The following is a 21817-nucleotide window of genomic DNA, read 5'->3' as shown; positions in this document are numbered from 1 at the left end:
AAAGTAAACCAGTATTTGTAAGGGATTTCACTTGTCACTTTAAACAAACATCTCCTAGTAAAAAGATGATTTTCCTCTCTGATTTCACTCCATCTTTCTTGTTCGAAAGTCTAGTCTTACTTTTAAATCACAAAAATCGTAAATACTGAAATGATTTAAATGCTGGTGTGACAAGGCTAATAAAATAATCAAACCCCTGAGGGGGCAGAGTCTGTCCTCAGGGCCCCTTCAGCATGCAATCCATGTCCGCCCAGGCTCTGTACACACAGACCTGGTTGGGTGGGAGGAAATGGGGGAGGACTTTCCACATGCTGGAGGATCCACAAACACAGAGCTCCTGAATTAGAAGGAAACTTGGAAAGAAAACTTCCCAGCCTTTCGTTTTTAAGTCTGAGGACTCAGAGGTGGAGAGATGCTTAGTAAATGTGCGACGACAAGGAGGGCGCTCCTGGGAGCGGGCGCCAACAAAAGGAAGCGTTACAGTGTCACTCCCTAACGCTCTCTGTCCTTGAGCTCACCGGGACTCTGCTGCGCGGGCCCCATCTTAGCAGCGCCTCTTAAAAGAGGGAGAATTGGCCAATCCCACTTGGCCAAAAAGTGATGTAGACTGACTTGCCATCAGACAGCTCCAGAAACAGGAAAGACCTTCCTAAAAAAATGTATGTAGCCAAAGACCTTGGCCCATCAAGGACATGTTGTAAGTGGAAGGAAGAGCTCCTGCCTGCTTTTTCATGTGGTTTCAGCAGACATTCTGCATTGCTTTAACACGCCTTGTGAACGCAGGGGAGAAAACTTACATAAGCCTTTGGGCCAGTTCCCTAAGGAAAGAAGAAACCTTAAATGTCAACTTGCAGTTAATAAAGAGCAGACGCTTCTCTAACAGGGCTGCCCTTCACAGGCGGGCGCCGGATGGTGACCTCCAAGCAGCAGGCTGCTCATTCACTGTGAGAGGTTCTTGCTACCCGGTAAACTACAGGAACTTTCTGAGTACCAGCTCTCAGCCCCTCTGGCTTTAAGAGCATCCACTGATGACCAGGAAGAGTTATGCCTCAGGTGAACCAAACCAGGATTTTCCACCAAACTATGTTTAATGCTCTTAAGTCTCAGCCTACACTGTGCTATTTTTGCAACTTCTTAGGCTCTTAGACTACTTATAAAATTTAAAATTGTATACAAGAAGATTGGTTATGTTATCCCTACCTTTCCAAATGTGGACGTCAAGTATCGTGGGAGGCAAGGGGCTTGCCCAGGGTACACTGATGCAGTGTATCGGTCAGGATAAGCTTGCTTCTGCCGTGGAGGACCAATCCCCAATCTCAGTGACTTTCAACACCATCTCTTTATTTTTCCTCACATTACATGGCCATCACTGTTGGGCTGAGAGCTCTGCTCTGAGCCACCCTTATCCTTAATCCAGAGGATGACCCAGGACCCAGGACTCCAGAGGGGGCAGCCCCCACCTGGAGCACTGCGCATCACTGTGGCAGAGGGAGGGCGTGGCCAGCAGTGACCTGGCTCTTCACGCTGCCCCCAAGGAATGACTGGCATCTCCCCTACTCACAGTCCGCTGGGCTCAGGCACCTAACTGACAATGTGGGGAGAAAGTCCACCCCCCATGTGCTGGGGACGGAGGAGAGCCAGGATGTCACACCAGACAGTAGGTGTCTTTGAGCCAAAATGCGACCTGTGTCCATTTGATCACACAGTCCGTGTCCTTTCCACTCTACTATTCACACCCTACGGCGCCACTATTGTTTTTAATTTTAAAAAGTTACATATTACGTATTTCAGCCTCTCTTTTCAAAGTTGAAAGACTGAGGCATTAAAACCTAATCATCTCTTAAACTATACCTGACCTAAAATTCCGTCTACCGAATTCCTCAGAGAAGAGTTGCCAAATAATACCATACCAGACACTCGGTAAAAATCTGAGTGTAAGGCAAACAGCTGAACAATGTTTAGTATGAGTGTGTCCCAAATATTGCACGGGGCCTACTTACACTAAAACAAATGACTCACGGCTCATCTGAAATTCACACTTAACAGGGCATCCTCCTGGGGGAAGGGTGTTCCTATTAATTTTATTTGTTTTGTTGGTTTTTTTTTTTGTTGTTGTTGTTGTTTTTTGCTAAATCTGTCAATCCTACCTTAAAGGTGGGGCCATCATCCAACAACAAAAAATGCATACAAGGATGAGTATTAGAGATTTTAACTACTAGAAAAATATGTAAGGTCAAGGGAGCGCTAACCCCTGCAGGGGAGCCAGAAGGCCTTGCCCAGGTAATACTGCAAACGCAGAGGAAGGCCCGCTGGGGCGGCGTCGGTGCTCCCTGCAGCCCCCTGTTCACCACAAACCCTCAAAGAACACGTTTGCTCCAAATAAAACTCCAGCTTTGATGCCTCCCCCATTCTACGTTACAAGAGTTGGACCTAGTTTTGTTTAATTCTATTTCCCAACAACAAGCACATGACCTGCTGTCACCAAATCAAACTTGGATCCACTCACCCATGTGCAGGAAAGCCAATCTACTGCCCCCAGGTGGTGGTGAAGGAAAGTGCAGAGTTTACTACAGGCACCCAGCAAGGAGTTCAGGCAGCTAGTGCTCAATAAACCCAAACTCCCTGATGGCTTTTGGGGAAGCTTTTTAAAGACAAGGTGGGGGTAGTTGAGGAGAGGGGGTTGTGAGGTGCAGGATCAGCCCGTGGACGTTCTTCTGATTGGTGAGTGGTGAGGTCATCAGGAGTCACCGCCATCAACCTTCTGGTTCCAGTTGGTCTGCAGTCGACGTGCCTGTGGGCAGCACACAGTTAACTTCTTCCACCTGCTGGGGGTTTCAGTGTCCGCAAAAGAGCTCAAGGACACGGCTCAGAATATTCCTTCTGGCCCTTGAGGAGGAACTACAGGTCCTTGACTTTGACTTAGTGGCTAAGCTATGATTATTTTGTCTTGCTGGAATGTTTTCCTTTGTTTCTGCATTATCTCACTTCTCTGATTCAATTTATTCTTTGAAACTCGGGGAACCCTAGGAGGCTGAAGTTTTTCTACAAACAAGAGGCAGGTGGAAGACATGGTGGGGGTGGGGTCCTGTCCCAGGAAGGCCCTAGAGGGTCTTGCTCAGTTACAGTACAAAGAACACCTTGATAAATGTTCACTGGACAGAATGGAACTGGAAGGGAGGAAGGGAGGGAGGGCGGGCGAACTCTGTAATTTCTGGGTGTGAACAGCACCCACGGTAACAAGTCCACTAGAGCGGTGTCTGAGGGAAGCTAGTCCAAGTGAGTATCTTCCAGATGGGGTCAATGGAATACACATTCTTCTCACTTATGTTCACTTTTTCACTCTCTTCTTGGTGTTTCTGGTGCTGCTTAAAAATGATTTAAAGAAAGAAAGAGAGAGAGAGAGAGAGGAAGGAAGGAAGAAAAAGAAAGGAAGGAAGGAAGGAAAGGAAGGAAGGAAGGAAGGGGGAGGAGGGAGGAAAGAAATAAAGGAAAGGAAAGGAAAGGAAAGGAGAGGAGAGGAGAGGAGAGGAGAGGAGAGGACAGGAGAGGAGAGGAAGGGGCTGCATGTAATGAAATGAGGGGGCTGCAGCGAGGCTGGCACCTCCGCTTCAGTTAATTCATTTGTGCCTAATTATCTTGTTGCCATGCCATCCAGCCTTCTCCTGTCCGACACCAGCCTCGGAGCACCCCGTGTAATTGCAGAGCAGCGAGAGGTGATGTCTTGAAGACTAGCTGAGTAATCTTCTGCACCCTAATTTCTCTGCCACGTCCCCAGATGCCTCCTAGCATGTGGAAGAGAAAGCTTCCGAGCCGAGCTTTACTCGGAGACTTGTGAGAAACCTGTGGCTGGCTCCCGTCACCGGAACACCAGTTGATCTTCTCCGTCCACTTGGAACCTGCTGGCCCGTTTTAGGGGTGTCACTGAGAACTGGGCAGAGACGCAATGAACCATCTCAAAGTGAATTACCTCCCAAATCTCACCAATGATAAAATACGCCAAGATACGACGGATCAGCCTTGAGCAACTTTCGGCTTTGGGGCTGTGATTTGATTGCTGGATTTCTCTAGCCAGTTGGTCCAGGTTTTTACAAATTTTCCCCTGTGCCTCTGCTGTTTCCTGCAATTAGAAATTTTTTCCCCAACACTCCCAAATTCCTCGAAACTTCAAAATTATACCCTCCAGTCAAGTTTGCAGCAAAAGTAGGACTTCTCTGGTTTACCTTCGTTGTAATTTGTTTGGGAGAATGTGGTTTTGAGCCAGAGCAAAGATAAATGGTCTTCAGAACTCAAGCTGTCTTTGGTGCAATGTTATTTTTCACCGAATATGTGTTTCTATGAAATGCTCTCTAGTAGCTGGGAGAGCCAGCCAGCTGAGATCTGCAGTACAAATGCATCCAAGCCTCGAGTGAATTCGAAGACCCTCACCTCTAGGTCCTAAGAATGCTCTGGGCTTTCTGTCACTCTAAAAGCCAGCAGAAATGGCCCGGGGAGTAAATAAAGCAAAAAGTGAAGTCTTTTATCCAAGACAGCAGAGGGACATGGTGGCAAAGGATGCGAGCTCTCTGTCATAGGCATGTGAAGAACCAAGGAAAGAGAAGGACAAAAAGGTACATAAAACCCAGGAGATTAAAAGCCAGATTGGGTAAAACCAAGTGCTGAGGTGGGATGGTCCAAAGTCCCACCAATATGGACGTATCTCCCCGCTTCTCTAGCATCACTGAATCCAGAATTTTCTATCATTGGGTTGAGAAGTGGTTGAAAATTGAGAGGAGTTATGGAAAAATGAAGATGTCAGCCTCTTTGCAAACCTCACGCAAAGCCTGGTGACGCAAACCCACTGTGCCGACGCCCTGGGAAGAGTGCAGCTCCCCAGCCAGACGGCCTGCCTTGGGATTCTGGTTCTGCTGCTTAAAAGCTGTGTGACACCAAGCCACTCCTTAACCTCTCTGTGCCGCAGTTTCCTCCTCTGTAAAATGGAGCTGATAACGACACCCTACTTACTCCTCCTTCATGTTCAAGTAGCCGTAGGACTAGATGCGAAATCCCCAGGAAAACCCGCTGGTCAGCTCTCAGTTGTTTGTTGACCTGGGACCGTGTGATGGCAAGACAAATGAGACCGGAATTCCCTCGGCCAGGCAGAAACGCCCTCGGCGGGGGGAGTGTCCCTGCACAGCTCGCAGCTGTGAATATTTATCGAGAGCTTTCCCCACCACACTCCTATGAAGCAGGGTTACCATTACTATGTCCCAGGAAAGCAGATGGAGGCACAAAGATGTTAAGTAATTCGCCTCCAGCCAGAAAGCAACAGAGCCAAGACAGAAATGCCCACCTGTCCAGAGCATCTTCTCCCACCGGGCTGCCCCGGTTTACTGGACGCATCTATCCCTCGCCAGCACCGAGCGAGCTGGAACAGTGTATTGTATCAGAGAAGAGAGATTTTCAGGGCTTTTGAAACAGGGGAGGTCCATGGGTGGGAGCAGTGATTTGCACAAATAACTGAGCCACGTGCACCTGGATGTTCCTCCCATGGAGCCCTGGCAGGTGAAACCAAGCAGCAAGCCCCCCTTTGCCCTCCTGGAGGGAGGGCTCGGGCCTTGACGCTCACCCGCAGGCTCCTGGGATGACAGCCTTGCGGGCAATGGCCTGGGACTCGAGGCCAGTCTTCTCATTCTGGGGATGGCACGCTGGGGCCTGGAAAGAGCAGAGGGAAGGATACCCAAGGGAGCCCTCCCAGCTGATGCAGGAGCCCCTTAGAACTTGGCCTCCCAGGAGAAAGGGGGGAAAAGCAAAGAATCTGAGCTGGGCCCGTGGAGAGGTCTGCTGTCACCAGAGAAGAAGGGCTATTATGGGAACAGGAAGGATGGAGACTGGGAAATTCTTGCAATGAATCCATCCAGGCACAGGAGAGGGACCATTCAGTGATGCTCCAGATCAGAGGGAAGGAGGAGCGGGAAGCAGGAATGCGCTCTCGCCTCTGCTCTTTCCAACATGCCGCATTTAAACAATTGAATGTTTCGGCCAATCTGCAGAAAATAAATTCTTTTCAAGGTGGGGGGGTGAAATCTGGCTCATTCTCTCCTAGCAGAAGGCCCTGGCTCCCACAGAAGATGCAGGCGCTCTGCAGCCTCCCTGCCCTTCACCCTATGCCTGGAATTTACACCATCACCGGCAAATGAAGTGATACACGCACCCTCCCTGGTGACGGGCGCAGTGTTACTATTGTTACTCTCCAGGCAAATCGTCTCCTGATCGCAGAGATCAGTCAAAGCCTCGATTCTGTTGGTTGCGAGGTGGGGACTGATTTTTTTCCTTAACCAGGAGAAGAGCTGTTGTTTCCATGTTAGAAAATTACATTAAAATGCACTTGGAGGGAAACAAAGTTTCTGAGAGTCATTTAATTATCGGTTCTCTAGGAAGAGTTCCAGCCTCTCCCTTGCTTGCCTAGTCAAATACTCTACGCCGAAGTTGATTAACTTTTTTACTGCAGATCAAACTCCCTCTTAAAAGTATTTCCAACTTTTTTAAAGCTATTTTTTTAGGTATGTGTGTGTGTGTAGCGGGCGTTTCTCCGTCCTGTAAGTAACATGTGCCTCTGAAGAAGGAATATTTGAGCGCAACGGCTTTGAGCTGAAGAGGTGCTCATTTTGCCCTGGAGGTCCGGAGGGGGAGGCAGCCAGGAAGGAACTGTCCCCACCACCACCCGGCAGACTGAGAGCCGGGTCCCCCCGGACGGGTAAGAGCCCCATCGAGTCCTCTCCGCTCGCGCGCCTCAGAGCGCAGAGCGGAGCGGAGCGGAGAGCTTCTGGCTCCTTCCGGCAGCACCGGTCCTCACGTGCACTAGCAGAGCCCCTCACCGGAGAGCGGCGTCCACGTGGCTCCTCCCCGGACCAAGCCTGTGGCTCCCAGCTGGCGGGGGCATGGGGAGCTCGGCCCTCAGGGGACCTTTGGCAACGTCTGGGGAGAGTCCGGGCTGTCGTGACCGGGGCGGCTGGGGGAGGTCGTGTTTACTACCGGCAACGAGTAGGCGGAGGCCAGGGACGCTGCAAAGCATCGCATCCCGCTGTGCGCGAGGCACTCCCCCAACCAAGAAACACCCGGCCCCACGCCGACAGCGGTGCCGCCGAGAAACCCCGGTCCAGCTGACTGCAAATCATGCGGGGTTTTTTAGCAGAAAACTCCAGGGGAGAGAAGGGGCTACATTTGAATCCTCTCTCACCCGGAAGGCCCAATCGGAGGTAAGTGAAGCTCCAGACGCACCATGTCACTTTGGGGAGAATTATGCAACAAAGCAAAACTGTGTCACGGACTGTGCCTATGTATCTGAATTTGGGAAGACTTTCGGCCAGAAAGAGCCCTCCCCCCAGCGACACACACATAGGCTTCTAAGGATGCGGGTAAGATTGCTGGAGGTCTGCCAATGCGATGACCTCACACCTGGCCTAGAGTCCAGCTGCCAGGTCAGGAGGCCTCTGACGGACCACTTCGCCATCTTCTTCTTCAGTCCTCTCTTCGGTTTGGCCAAGATGCTGGCTGGTGCTCGTAGTTGCTCCGTGAGACGGTACCTCCTGACGACTCCCGAGCACGTCAGAGGAGAGAAGTGTCCCCTCTTTCAGCGCGTCGGAATTGGGCAAAAACACTAATCATGTGCCCTGGTCCTCAAAGAATGAAACATTTCAGCAGCTCTTACAACAGAACGTTGGCAACGTTTTCAGCAAAGGGCCAGATAGTAAATATTTGGGGCCTTGCCGCTCACGTGGTCTCTGTCGCAAGGGCACCGCCTCCGCTGTGCGAGCCTGCGGCAGCCTTGGGCGCTGTGGCCGTGAATGGGCTTGGCTGGGCGCCAATAAAACTTTATTTACAGGAACAGGTGGAGGGATGGACTTGGCCCCAGGACTGTCATTGCGGAGTCCTGCCTCACCACATGGATTTCCTGAAAACAGTGCGTTTCAGCAAACAAGAAGAGGGGAAAGTTCAGAGCGAGCCGCTGTAAAGCATCGGCTGTAGTTCTCAGCCCCTTCCAAAGAGCGGCCTGGGGACAACTTACCGCCAGGCCGAGGGGCCGAGGGGGCTGAGCGGCAGGCTGGAACGGGGCCTGAAGGTTACACAGGAATCTGGAGGAAGAGAGGCATTGCCCCCACTCTGGTCGATAACCCAGCGTTTACTTTCATTTCCCCGCTCGGTTCCTCTTTCGGTTTAAAGCTCTGCTTTTGTCCAGAAACCACCCGTCCCCCTGGGGAGCTGACGCCCGCGGGGAGGCCAGCTGGCCGCGGAGGGCCGAGAGGGGCCGCGGGCCTGTGACGGGGCGGCGGGCAGCCACCTGCCCCGTTTGCGGGTGGGGAGGCTTCTCCAGCCCGGGGAGATGCGCTCGGGAACTGTCGGCACACGGGTGGCGGGGGGAGCGCTGGGGTCGCCCTGACGTCCAGGCCAGCTCTCTCCTCAAACTCAGTGCCGCTCACTGTGGGAGCTGCTTTGCAGCAAACAGGCATCTTCTCTTGACCGCAGCTCCCCAAGGTAGGCACCGTGAAAGGGGTCTCTCCTGGGAGGGGAGGTTTCCTGTGGACCAGGAGGCCAGGACAGGGACTCAGGCCGTGGGCTCTGGGGCTGGGCTCCTAACTCCATCCGAGAAAGGGTCACCCTTCTCCCTCGGCCTCACCCCCAACGCCTGGTCTTTAAGTCTTTTTTTTTTTTTTTTATGGTACCATACACAAAACATCAAATTTACCACTTTCACTATTTTTAAGAATTGTCCAGTTGACTCCCAACCTTCAGTAACCTAGGGTCCCTCCTGGAATGTTAACTCCAGTGGCCAGAAAAAGTTGTTAGGTAGAGAAGCCCAGGAGGCTGTCACTGTGCCCAGCAGGTGACTGCCAGGGTGGAGCAGAGGGATATGGCAAGGTACTGGCAGCATCCATTGCAACCATAAAGGCACCAGCCACGTGCTGGGTCTGTGGCTTATCGTTTGTGGGGTCTGCCTCCCCCACGGGGCCCTGAGCTTCTCGAAGGCAGAGCCCATGCACAATTTATCTCCGGATCCCCAGTCCCTGGCAGGTTGGAGGTGTCAAGAAAAGGTAGCAAATGAATGCACAAGTGTCTCTGTAAAGAAGAGACAGGCACAGGCTAGGTCTTTGGGGGCGAGGAGGCCAGAAGGGACCTGGAAAGGCAGGAAACAGCGGCAGGGATGAGGTGAAGAGGGAGGCCAGGTCCTGCCTCCTGCCCTTCCCCGGGGCCTCTGCATCTTTCCCCTCCGATCACCACCTGGCCCTCTGCCAGCAAACATCCCCATCCCCTCCCAGGCTGGTCTCTGCGGGAACCCGTGCCTTACCTAGCAACAGCTGCCACGGAGAGCTGGCTCTCCTGATAGTCCGACCACACAGCACAGGGCTGATACAGATAGTGGTGAAAGGAAAGGCAGGTTTATCTCAAGGCCGGGCTCAGAGGGGATCTGGGTGTCAGGACTGGGGTTGTGGCGCGGTCCGTGGCTCAGCCCGACGATGCACAGAGCGGCTCCCCTGATGGCGGCATCAGGTAAAGGAGGGAATTCATCCTCTCTGGTCGGTGATGGTCCTTGTTCGTCAGATTCCTGTTGCTCCCTGTTCCTGTTCAGCTGGGTCAACATGTGCCTGTAAATTCCTCCCAAAAGGGAAATCATAACAGCATCAGCAGCCCCAGAAATGACAAACAACTCAAGTATGGAGAGGCGGCTGCCAAGTGTTCAACAGTACTCATCTTGCACCAGAAAAAAAATCAGATAAGAAAAATAAACTGAGCTGTGTGCATATTTCCTTAAATATGTATCCCATTTGGTGGTTCCTTCCAATCTTTGGTGTAATGAAGATACCCACTGGTCAGGGGTCAAGGAACGGCAGCCCTGCGGAGCCGTCTTGCACTGGCAAAGCTGGCCATCGGGGTCTCTCCCTTCTCCAGAGCACAGAGTGGTGCAGAAAGTTCAGAACAGAGAGCCATGGACATCAACTTTCCTGCCAGCCGACTGCCTAAATCATTCTGCAACTGTGGGTGGCCCGTCTGCCTGGGCCTTGGTCTCCCTTGCATTTCATCAAGTTGGCAATGCGTCTTTGCAAAATGCTGCGTCATCCTGGAGGGGAGGGTCCCGGGGGAGCTTTTGCCCAGCAGATGGTCCGGGAGGTGGAGGGGTGTCACAGTCACCCTCCCTCCACTTTGTTGATGCAGTTCAGCCTCAAGATTGAACAGCAGAAACATCAGAAGCCAGGAGCCAAGATCCAGGGAATGGGCGAGGCCCAGAGGACTCGCACGAGGCCACAGAGGCTACGTTTTACCCAACAACACGGAGCCGGCCAGGACACCAGGGCGTCTGCCAGCCTCTGAGGCTGCTCTTGGCATGGCCATAAAAGCCACAAACACTGACAAGGCAAGAAAAGAATATGGTGAGAACCCAGCCCGCCTTTGTTTCTCAGATGCCTTGGAAGATTCTGGAAGGGCATCTTCCTATTCCCTGAAGTGAGAGCCCAGATTCCTTTGTCATTCAATTGGGAGCCATAACCAAGCACACTCAGGGCCAGAGCCTGTGCCTGAAACCTGGCACCTGTCTTCAAGGTGTTCACACTTGGGTGACTTAAACCAAAAATGATGACACAAGGTGGCCTGCACATGACACTCAGGGGTCAAGGTGGTCTAGACATGGGCAAAGGGACCCTGAGGGCCAAGGAGAGGGGCTGAATCCAACCAGGAATAAACACCAAGGACAACAGGGCCTCACCCAAGAGAAAGCCATCTACCATCCACCACGTCCTTCCTTTTCCTGCAACGCATGTTTTGTGGGAGAAGAGAGCCTTGATGTGTAGATGTTGATCTGCCGTGGCAGGTACCCAAGTTTGCAATATGCTGTGGACCATCAAGGTTCAAAGTTGGTATCCCTGCTGCTGAGGACAGCATCGGCCACCCTTTCTGCTTAAAGAACAACCTTCCTGTAGAGGAATCCTGTTCGTGAGACATGAAGGGAGGTTCCTGGCCTGACACCTTCTCAGAGACCCAGAGGCAGGGCCCAGCCCCAGCCCACTCAGGCCCTTCTGCCCAGCAGCAGAACAAACATCCTTGGAGCGGCAAGGTTAAATTCCCCCAGACAGAGGATGTGAGCTCTGAGAGCCCAGTGAGTCAAGGACAGGGTCTGAATAAGTCTGGGTGGGGCTCTGCTGTCTCACCCTTGCAAAAGGAGTCAAGCAGTGAGTGAATTTCTCCATCCCCTTTGCTCCTCAGACTCCTTGACTTTCTGCCTTTCTGTGCCTTCTGACCTCGTTTATTTCTAATTGTTTTCCTAAGCCTCTAACAGGAAATTCTGTTTTCTTTTTAGACCTGCTTACATTTGAATCTATTTAACTTTTTGTCTGCAGCCTGCCTCATCCCAAAAGGGCCCGCTGCTCCCTGCAGAGATAACAGGCTTGTTACAAAGTCAGAGGGGATCAGGCGAGCTCAGAGGACCGTGACTTTGTTGTTCAGAAAGAGTTTGTGGGGATTTATTTTTGTGGGTCTGTTTCTTCTTTGATGAGCTGGAAGCATTCTTATCCAATTGGTAGAGTATTCAAGAGTATTTTCAGAATCTGTGCAGGATATTTTGCTGGTAAGGAGGCGGGAAGCCCCATAAAAAGACCAGCAGGACCCCCAAGCAGGGCCACTACTCTCGTGCCGGCACCATCCAGTTCCCTAGCCCAGAGGCTCTATCTCACTTTTTGCCTCTGAAAGGGCTTACTTGCCCCTAAAATTCTATTGGTTCCCTGAGCTCAGTCCTGATTGGTTATTTCCTTCACTCCTGATTGGTTATTACTCTCACTTCTGATTGGTCCACTTCCCTAACTTCTGATTGGTCCATTTGTAGTACTTCATTTGCATGGAGGTCACTCCTGATTGGTTATTTCTCTCACTCCTGATTGGTCCATTCTCTCACTCCTGATTGGTTATTTCTCTCACTCCTGATTGGTCTATTTCTACAAAGCTTATTCCTGGTTGGTCAACTTCTGTTATACTTTATTTGCATATGATGTTGCAAAGTGTAAAACTGGCAGCCTATAAAGGCCTGTGTAAACTTACAGAGGGGGTCCAGAGCTTGGAGTGTTAGCTTGTGTGGGGCTGCTAGTGTAATAAACCTGAGTTCTCCAGCTGTCAGTGCTGCTTGGTTTCTCACCCAGATCCAGGCTGCTGTCACAACTGAGCTGTAGTGCTGAGCTGTAACAGTGAGCTGTAACACATTTTTCTGCAACAGTAACAGTGATAAAGGTCACCTTGTATGAAGCACTTGCTCAGAGCCCCATTTGGTCCTCCTCCAGTCTCTGCTAGGTGTGTGCATTACTACCCCCACTTTATAGATTAGAACACTGAGGCACAGAGATGCCCAGGGACCTGCCCAAGTCACAGGCAGTGATGGAACAAGGTTCAGACTCAGGTCTGAGCCCCTGGTCGTCCCACGATTTCAAGCTGCCCCCTATGCAAGTTTCATGCAATGATTGTGACTCGCATGCCCCTTGACAAATCCTATACCTGTCCCAGCCCCATCTGTTTGATTTCAGGACACATGTCCTTCTTCAAAAATGCAGGTATTGCACAAATAGGTTAAAATCAATTTCATGAGTCCCTTTGATGTGACTGAAGACACCCCGAGACTTCATGGAAACCAGAGAAGGCCCAGAGGCCAGCACCTGCGAAGCGGCGGAGCCCGGAGCCCTCTCCTGGGGGCTGTCTTCCTGGAAGGGAGGCTGCTGTCCACAGCTCACCGCCCAACCCGGTGGGCAGGGCCTGGAGGGAGGGCCTGGAGTTCCAAGTGAGCCCACAAGGTGTCCTGCCAAAGGTGCAACCGGACAGGACGTGTGACAGACGGGCCCAGGGGCCAGCCATGCTGTCCCTGGTCCGTGAGTTGCAGAGGAAACAAATGAGAGAAGTGTTTCTTGAAACTGCCACCGAGCAAGGGCACAAAGGCCACCAGCCAGCCTCAAGGGGAGCACCCCGGCCACAGCGCTCCCGCAGTTTCCCCGGCTTGCCGCACATTCTCACCTTGCAGGGAAAAACGTTTTAAAGCGGTCCCTGGGCTTAGTTGCCACAATTTCCCTGAGTGACACTCAGCCCCTGATAGGATGTTATTTTTCATAGTCGGTGAGGGAGGGCCAGGCTCTCAGAAAGACGGGCATCTTCCCGGCCGGCCTCTGCGCTCTCCACGCTGGCGCTGTCCGGAGTCCCCCGGGGCTGGGCCTGGGGCGGCTGCCTGCGCCTGTTTCTTCCTGGTGTCACCAGTCTGCGTGCTCTACAGGTGTCTAATACAGAAGAGAAGAAGACTTTCAGAGGCCTCAGGTAGGTGAGACGGTTATCTGACAGCCTCTCCGCTCTCCGGTGCTGCTCCGGAGAAGCATGGTTTTCAGAGCAGTTTTATTCTTGTCGGAACAAAGGACATCAAACAAGTCAGGGATACATTCCTTCAAGGTTTCAAAAAAAAGATCAGCACGTACACGGTGAGTCAGTGTGGCCTTGGCACCTGGGAAGAGAGTCTTGTCATCGAAGGCGACACAGCATTGTTGGCATATTTATTTTTAACGTGGACGTTCTTTACTTCTGGTCCATGCAGGCTTTTCTTTAATGATTAAAGCTGATGTACAATGTATGTCTATCCAAGCAGGTTCTTGTTAGCATGAAACTCAAATCAAATCACGGAGAAGCCAGGATGACTTCCCCAGGCCTCCATATGTGAAAGCTTCTTTCATTAACTTTAAGTTGCCTGGAATCAGCCAGATTCACCCCCAGTTGTGTCAGCATGTTTTCTAACCACTCTGAGTGTGTGTCTAGATGTGTGTGCACACACATGTGTGATGAACTCAGCACTTAGCTGAGCCCCGAAGAGTCGGAGGACGCAAATTTCAGACACACAAAGCTTTTTCACATCTCCAGTCCACTCACGGAAGTCTCTGATGAACTCACTGAATGAAAAGATGCACAGATACCTTTTTCTGCATGTTTTAAAGTGATGCATTTCCTTGGCTGGTTATTTCTGTCTGCAGGGAATGGGTTTTTGTTCCATGACTTTCGAGGTTACAGAAAGAAAACTCTTCACAGCCCTATCATCCTTAAGTAGTAAGCAATGTGAAAGTCCACAGTAAGCCAGGCGTGGTAGGTGTTCACGGTTGCCGCTAATAATGCACGTTAAACTGCATTGATGGTTCCGAGCAGTATCCACAAGAGGCATGTGGTCCAAGACAATGGTGTCTCCATGCTCCCAGTGCAAAACGGCCATCAAATTCCTCGTCGGGTACCGTCACACGCCAACCAGTCCTCATACTGTCACAGCATCGCACATCCTGTGGACGCCTTAATAGCACCGTCTGATGAGTCTTTGACAGCCTGATTCTGCGGCACTTACTGAAGAATAAAGTGTTGATTTTCCTTGAATTTTTCCCTAAGGACTCGGCCGAATACAAGTTAGATCCAACTGTAACCTTTTTAAGGCAGGCTACATTGACACAGAAAGGCCAGGATTCTTCTCCAAGTGGAAATGGAGATTTATTATCTATGAAGTTGCCTAAATGTTGCTATTGAGGTTTTACTAAGACTCACAGGCTTAAAAAAAAAAAAAAACAAAAAAACAAAAAAACGACGAGTCCAATCATGGGATTCTGTGCCAGGTCTCATGTTTACCCTGGGTAAATCACCAGCCCGTGAGTCATATCTGTCTGCGTCCCTGCCCAGGGCTAAGAGAAGCATCGCAAGTCAGCGGGGCCTGGAAAAAGCTTGCCCTTGGGGTGGGGGGCGGGTCTCAGTGACAGCCTCAGAGGGGAATTTGCCACTTCTCATAATCAAATCCTTTCTGTCTTTTCTAAAATGAAAATTATGGTTTTGTCAAAATGTTATATAGCCTGACTAGCATTAGATAGAAGTACAGTCATTGCTCTGTACCCACAGTAGGGGGAAGAGGGGACAGGGGTCTGTTCCAGGAGCCCCCATACACCAAAAGCCAAAGATGCCCAGTCTCTTACATAAAATAGCCTAATTCACTTGGCCTCCGTATCCACAGGTTCAGCGTCTACAGATTAAACCAACCATGGATGGAAATTTCAACCTGCAGTAGGCTGAGTGCACAGTGGAGAAAGCGGGGAAGACAGAGAACCAACCGAAGAAACTCTGCACGCAAGTGAGCCCTCGAAGTTCAGACTTGTGTTGTTCACGGATCAGCTGTAACTGGCAGGTGGTCCTCCTGACAGGAACGAGGGTGTGAGGACACAGCGGTGTCAGGGTAGTAGGTGCTTATTTCCAAGTTTGGGGGGGGGTGGTAATATACAATTTTGACCTATAAAGGTCCTTCAAGGAATCGGATTGTCAGATTTTCAATGACTGTACTTTGAAAGTGTCATCAAGGTTTCTTTACAGAAAAAGAAAGGAAATGTTTGAGTAAAATAATGATCCCAAAATGAAACTCCAAATTTTGGTTGCTTCCATGCGTAACATCTCATGAACCCCATTTGGAAAGAAGGTAAATAGCTCTTTGATGCCTCTTTTAAAGGGCGCTGTACATTTCTTTTGTCAGTTTACAGAAGAAGGCAGATCAGACGGGTTTTTCCTCAAAAGTTCCCCATTGGAACAACCTACCTGTTCCGCAGACTTCTGTGAACACTCGCACACACCTGGGACAAACAGGCTGGGCCTCCTGGCCTCCTGTCTTCCTGAACGTGCCAAAGGGACCTAGGCACACACAGGGTGATGGCATATACAGATCCTTGTATACTTAGTGATGCAATTACTAGGGCTGGATGCCTTGTTTTTGGTGGGGGAGGATGTATTTAAGAAATTTAAAAATAGCTTTTTAAAAAATTCAGACGGATCCAAAAGTCATAGAACTTCACTTTTGCCCATTCCCTAGAAACTCACACATCCTTAAGAATCTAACATTACTGAATTTCCTGTTTGTCCTGTGTTTAACAGTGCCCCCTGCCCCCCCCCCAGTTCATGCCTACCTGGACCCTCAGAGCGTGACCTTATTTGGAAGTAGTGTCTTTGCCCAGATGACTAGTTAGGATGAGGTCATATTGGATTAGATTGGGTTCTTATAAACAGAGGGGTGGGTAGAAAAAAACTCACTTCTGTGCGTCTCTCCTTTACTCTCACACACCACTACCACACTCACAGCACTTCTGACATCAGGTGCGGGTTTGTGTGTTTGTTTTTCCCCACACCAAGCAATTCTGAGACATCAGCTGGGTATCCTGCAATTCAGTTCAGTTCTGAGCTAACCGGAGAGAGCGCAGACCCCTCCGGTTCCAGGTCAGCCCCACGAGAGTGGCCCCTACTTCAGCTGCAGATGGAAAGTATCAGGTCTCCAGGTTGCTCAGCAACCTTTGTCTGGTTGCCTGCAAATCAGGGGCTCCCATGACCCCTCCCCCTTTGGATTCAATTATTTACTAGAACAGCTCTTAGAATACAGGAAAACACTTATAAACCTTTACCAGTGTACTGTATAATAAAGATATGACAAAGGACACGGATGAACAGCCAGATGGAGACAGATACAGGCGAGGTCTGGGAGGACCCTGTGCACAGGAGTTCCTGTTCCCGTGGAGTTGGGGTGTGTCCGCCTCCTGCTACGTGGACGTGTTCATGCCGACGTGAGGGAGCCTCCATAAAAATCCCAGCCCTATGAGGGTTGGCCCACTTCCAGGTTGGTGAACCAGTCCCCCCGCGGGAGCCCACCCAGAATGGCCTCATTAAAACAAAAGACACTTCCATCACTCAGGAAATTCCAAGGGTTTAGGAGCCCTGTGTCGGGGACAGGTCAAAGAGCAAATGCCAAAACAAAAGATGCTCCTGCTGCTTTTATCACTTAGGAAATTCCAAGGGTTTTTTGGAGCCCTGTGCTGGGAATCAGGGACAGAGACCAACTGACATACTTTCTATTCTTTCACAAGGAGACCAACACAGAAACACAGGAAACCCAGAAACACGAGGGGAAGAGGCCACGTAAAGACTGAGACTGAGATAGGAGTGAGGCAACGACAAGCTACGGACTGATGCCACCACCCGCGTGCAGGAGGCGGCCGGGAAGGAGTCTTCCGGAGATGTCAGAGGGAACGCGGCACTGCTGACACTTTAACTGCAGATTTCTAGCCCCCAGAACCAAAAGGGAGTACATTTTTGTTGTTTTAAGCCATCCAGTTTGTGATACTTTGTCACGGCAGCCCAGGAAACTGATACACTGTAGAAACATGTCTTTTAGCTATGTGATTTATCCCTATTCCCATATTTGGACAAAGAAATGAAATCGTATGGTATGACCAAAACCATCTGAATCTTTTGCAGTGGGTGGCATCCTTGGTTACATGTTAGAATCCTTTGGGAGCTTTTTAAAAATCCCACTGCCCAAGCTGCACCCCAGCCCAATTAAGTCAGAAACTGTGGAGGCGGGAGGGAAACGTCAGTGTCTCTTAATGCCTCCTGGGTAATCCCGGTGTGCAGCCAAGGTCACCAGAACCAGGCATCCGGGTGGTGCTCCAGCTGCACAGTCTTTAACAAGACCACGGGCTTCGGAGTTTGTCAAATCTTGGTTTGCTGTCTGGCTTTGCCACCTACTAGCTGTGTCCTTGGGCAAGTCATTTAATTTACTTGATATTTATGCTTTCAAACTGAAAATGAGATTGTGAAAATTCGTCTTTTTAAGTGTGTAAAATATCTCAAAATGCCAGGCTCCGAGTAGACCCATAATAAGTGCTACTTTCCTTTCATTTTTACAACACGTAGGCGCATTTTAGTCGGATGCGTAAGGATCCAGGCTCTGAGCAAGACGGGGGGCAATCAGATGCTGATTTCAGCACTTACGGTATCGGCCCTCAGGCGTTTCTCCACACTCCGTTTCCTTATCTATAAAACGGGGCCTCGGAGAGTCATTATGAAGTTTACATGGGATACATAATACGATAATTTGATCCGGCTAAAGCACTTAAGACAGTATCTGGCACATTTAAGCATTCAATAAATGTTAGCTCATAGTATAGGCATTACCCAATAACACTGTGCATGCTCCCCCTTGAAAATACAGAACCCCACATGATAAATTCCAGCATCGCTTCCCTTCCCCATCAGAAGCAGGGTGAGCTGGACCAGCCCAGGAGTCAGGAGACTTGATCTCTGAGCTCAGCTGAGATACACTAATCTTCAGGACCTGGATCAAGTCACTCTTCCCTGCTCCTCATTTCTGGACTCAACTTGTAAAAGAAGGATGTAATAAGCTGACCCCTATGGTACCTTCTAGCATTAAAAACAAAATTGTGACCGTCTGAATATTATAAAGTGATAGATGAAATTTTTAGCGTGTTTGGCAAACAATCCCCAGGCTCTTATGGCATTTAAGGTTAGGATTCATGAAAGTCTGCCATTAACAGGAAACGAATTAAATTCCATTTCGTTGTAGCAAAGGACAGTCCTGGGATGTCTTTCAAGACGTTTCAGGCCCCAGGTACTCAAGTCCAGCACATGGCTGCTGATGGGAGCTGGAGGGAAGACACCAGCCTGGCTGCACGGAAGTTTAACACTTAGGAAACAGCCCCACGTGGAAACACGAAGGGATACAGTCTTTCTAATGGGCAGTTAGGGAACACGTATCAATAGTCTAAAAAATACACTGTAATTTCATTTCCAGGAACTTAGCCGAGGAAATACAATTCAAATCTGCTTTTCTCATGCTTTGGGGATCAGCCAGTTCAGTTAAACAAGGAAATCATAAACAACAGCAAAAACACACCACACAGACTCTATTATGACATCAGTCAATCATCAGTCTTGCGTGAAGGACCACAGCCTTTCTCGGAGTTTTGACCACCCCTGATCAGAATTCTGTGGCGTCTTTCTTGTGTAAACCACGCCCATAGGATTCATGGTCTTAATATTTTGAGGTGAGACACAGACTTCAAGATATTTAGGGATTGATAAGACACTATGCTTTTTCTTGGGTTTACAATTCTTTTCCCCAACCTATTTACAGTCGCCTTGCCCTTACCCTCACCTTATTGTCCCTACCCTTATTATCACTTCACTTTACTGAGTGTCCTCAAAGCGTTCAAGTCCGTTTGTATTGTTTTTATAGAAACAACCATCCTCTTGCTTTTTTCAGTCTTATTCCAATCCACCAAGTCATGTTAACAACCGGCATAAACAGCTCCGGGAACAAACGCAATTAGCTCTTGGTAAGTGCACATCCCAAACAGTGGGAGCAGAAAAGTGAAAGTCCTCTATGCAGGCGGCACTGCAGAAGGTGTAGAAAACACCAGTTTAATCCAGTCAGTGAGGTGGAAGAGCGGCTAAGAGGCTTCTTCTACACCCGGATATGGCATCAAAGGTTTATGTACTGAGATGTTTATCAGAATAGTAGCTCATACAGGCAAAAAATAAACCCATGGAAACAAGAACTATACCCCTATGATGAATATCTCTATATAATACACATGTATGTGTATATATACACACAGAAATGGTATATACTAAAAACTAAATTTTAGACTGTTTTATATGTAAAATGCAGAAAACATTATCATAATGCTCATGCATTCAATAAAGACTTACTGAGCAACAGAACATTCTGTAAATTTTGAAACAAAATTAGTATTTAGTATCTTCCTTATAAAAGTAAAAGTAAGCCAGGACTTAGACAAATGGGACTGAGGTCATCTTAAGCCCTTCATTTATTTTTACCTTGACTTATTAGGAGCTTAGGTGTTGTTTTTAAGGAAAAAAAATCTCATACAGTTTATCTAAAATTAAAATGTATCTAACCTCCATGAAAAGAGGAAAGGTTTTTGCTCCTAGTATGGCCAAGCAAGCTTCTTGCAGACCCAACCCTCCTGCAGATCACAACTATCAATTCTGAATAAAAATATAAAACAAGACTTTTGTCCACTGGAAGATAAAGGAAAGGCAGGCAGATGCTAAAGGAATCTGACGTTTGAAAGAAGAAAAAAATGACATGAGATGAAATTCCCATTTTCATAGCTTTTGGCCTGAGGGAAGTTCAAAACTGTCACCACAGAAGTGGCTACATCTTTAAAGGAAAACCCATAGGTTTTCTGGCCTAAAGAACAAAAGGACAGAGTTCAGGGCAACCAAGTTCACTGGAAAGTGAGGGGATAATTCTGAGAAAGACAGAATCAGACAAGGGGCACCCCAAATTCTTTAGGTAACACCATAACCATGTAGGTGAGAGGTGGTTCAAAGCAGCTAAGCAAAAGACAAAGAACTGAGCTAATGTTTGAGCTATTACCGAAAGAAATAATTCACAGTTTGAATCCAGTCAAGTTTATAGTCTGCTTTAAAAAAAAAGTCAACATTCTTCAGAGAAATATAACACAATCCAGATGGCATTCACAATGTCCAGGATACAATCCAAAACTACACAACACAGAAGAAATAAGACAATGTGACCCATCCTTCAGAGAAAAAAATAATGATGATGGAGACTGATTCCAAAATGACCTGAATGTTGAGATTATAAGACAAGGATTTAAAAGTAAAGACAGAGATGGAAACATGCTCTCTCTGCATGTAAAGGTAGGAAGTGTCAGCATATAAATAGAAATTTTTAAAAAAGGAATTAAAAGAATTCTAGAGCATCAACACACAATCCATGAAAATAAAGAAGTCCCTGTATATGCTTAACAGCATAGTGGATGTGACAGATGAATGGGTCAGCGAGCTTGAGGATGAGCCAGCAGACATTATCTAGTCTGAGAAACACAAAGAAAAAAATCAGAAAAAAATTAACAGAGACTCAAGAACCTGTAATACAGCACAACAAATCTACCTTAAGTGTAATTAGAAAAGGGAGGAAAGAGAGAATGGGATGGAAAGCATTTGAAAAAAATAATGGCCAAAAGGTTCCTGAACTTGCTGAAAGATACAAATTTGCAATAAGAAAGTCAGACAACGTCAAGAAGAGAAGAAGACGACAGCCCGGCGCCCACTGTCAAACAGCTCCAACTGAAACCTGAGGAGTAAACGCTGAATCAACCAGAGGAGCCGGAAACGCTGCAGATGGGACAGTTCCCATGCCCTCGGGTTTACCGTGACAGAGGGCGGGAGCCCGCTAGGACATCTTTAAAGCTCTAAATTAAAAACAAATGTTAAACCTGTTAACTCAGAACTCTGTGCCCAGTGAATATGTCCTTTCAGAATTAAGATAAAATAAAAAACGTTAGATAAAAGACAACTGAGAATTCACTGCCTGAAAACCTGTACTAGGAAATTCCCATCTTCAAAGGTTTACATTCAAAGATGGAAGCTCTTCATTGGAAGGGAAACACTACTACATGGAAATTTAGATCTTCTGGGGAAAATGGAAACTATTAGAAATGATGAACATGTGAAATACCTGGATAATGATTAAAAATTTTTATTAACTTGTTTAAAAATATTTATAACTATTTAAGTGAACATTCTAGCACTGTCTAGATGGACTTATAATATTGATGCAACATATTTAATGACTATCGCATAAAAGGCAGGGAAAAGTTAATAAATTTAGGCAATTGCAAAGTTTCTACATTTTACATGGTGAACTACAATATTCACACTAAACAGACTAATAAGTTAAGGATGTATATTGTAATGTTTAGCAAAATCACTAAAAAATTCAAAGAGGAACAAAAAACATATGGAACAAATAGAAAATCAATTGTAAAATGGTAGACCTAAATCCAATTATATTAAAAAATGCAATACATGTTAACTGACTAAACACCCTGATTGAAAGGCAGAGATCATAAGAATGGATTAAAAAACAAAAAAGCTGGACCTAACGATATGCTGTTTGCAAAAGACGCACATTTTAAAT

General features: G+C 48.2%; 1 long non-coding RNA gene across 1 annotated transcript; it reads left to right on the top strand.

Moving 5' to 3' along the window:
• The first annotated feature begins 6987 nt into the window (after positions 1-6987).
• Positions 6988-21359, top strand: LOC105079936 (uncharacterized). Its single transcript, XR_012507339.1, has 3 exons — positions 6988-8511; positions 15023-16660; positions 16908-21359. It is a non-coding gene; the product is annotated as an uncharacterized LOC105079936 (long non-coding RNA).
• The last annotated feature ends 458 nt before the right edge of the window (positions 21360-21817 follow it).

The sequence above is a fragment of the Camelus bactrianus genome, chromosome 6, assembly GCF_048773025.1.
Source record: "Camelus bactrianus isolate YW-2024 breed Bactrian camel chromosome 6, ASM4877302v1, whole genome shotgun sequence".
Lineage (NCBI taxonomy): Eukaryota > Metazoa > Chordata > Mammalia > Artiodactyla > Camelidae > Camelus > Camelus bactrianus.
The sequence above is the reverse complement of the archived record's forward strand: the minus strand, read 5'-3'. Positions and strand labels throughout refer to the sequence as shown.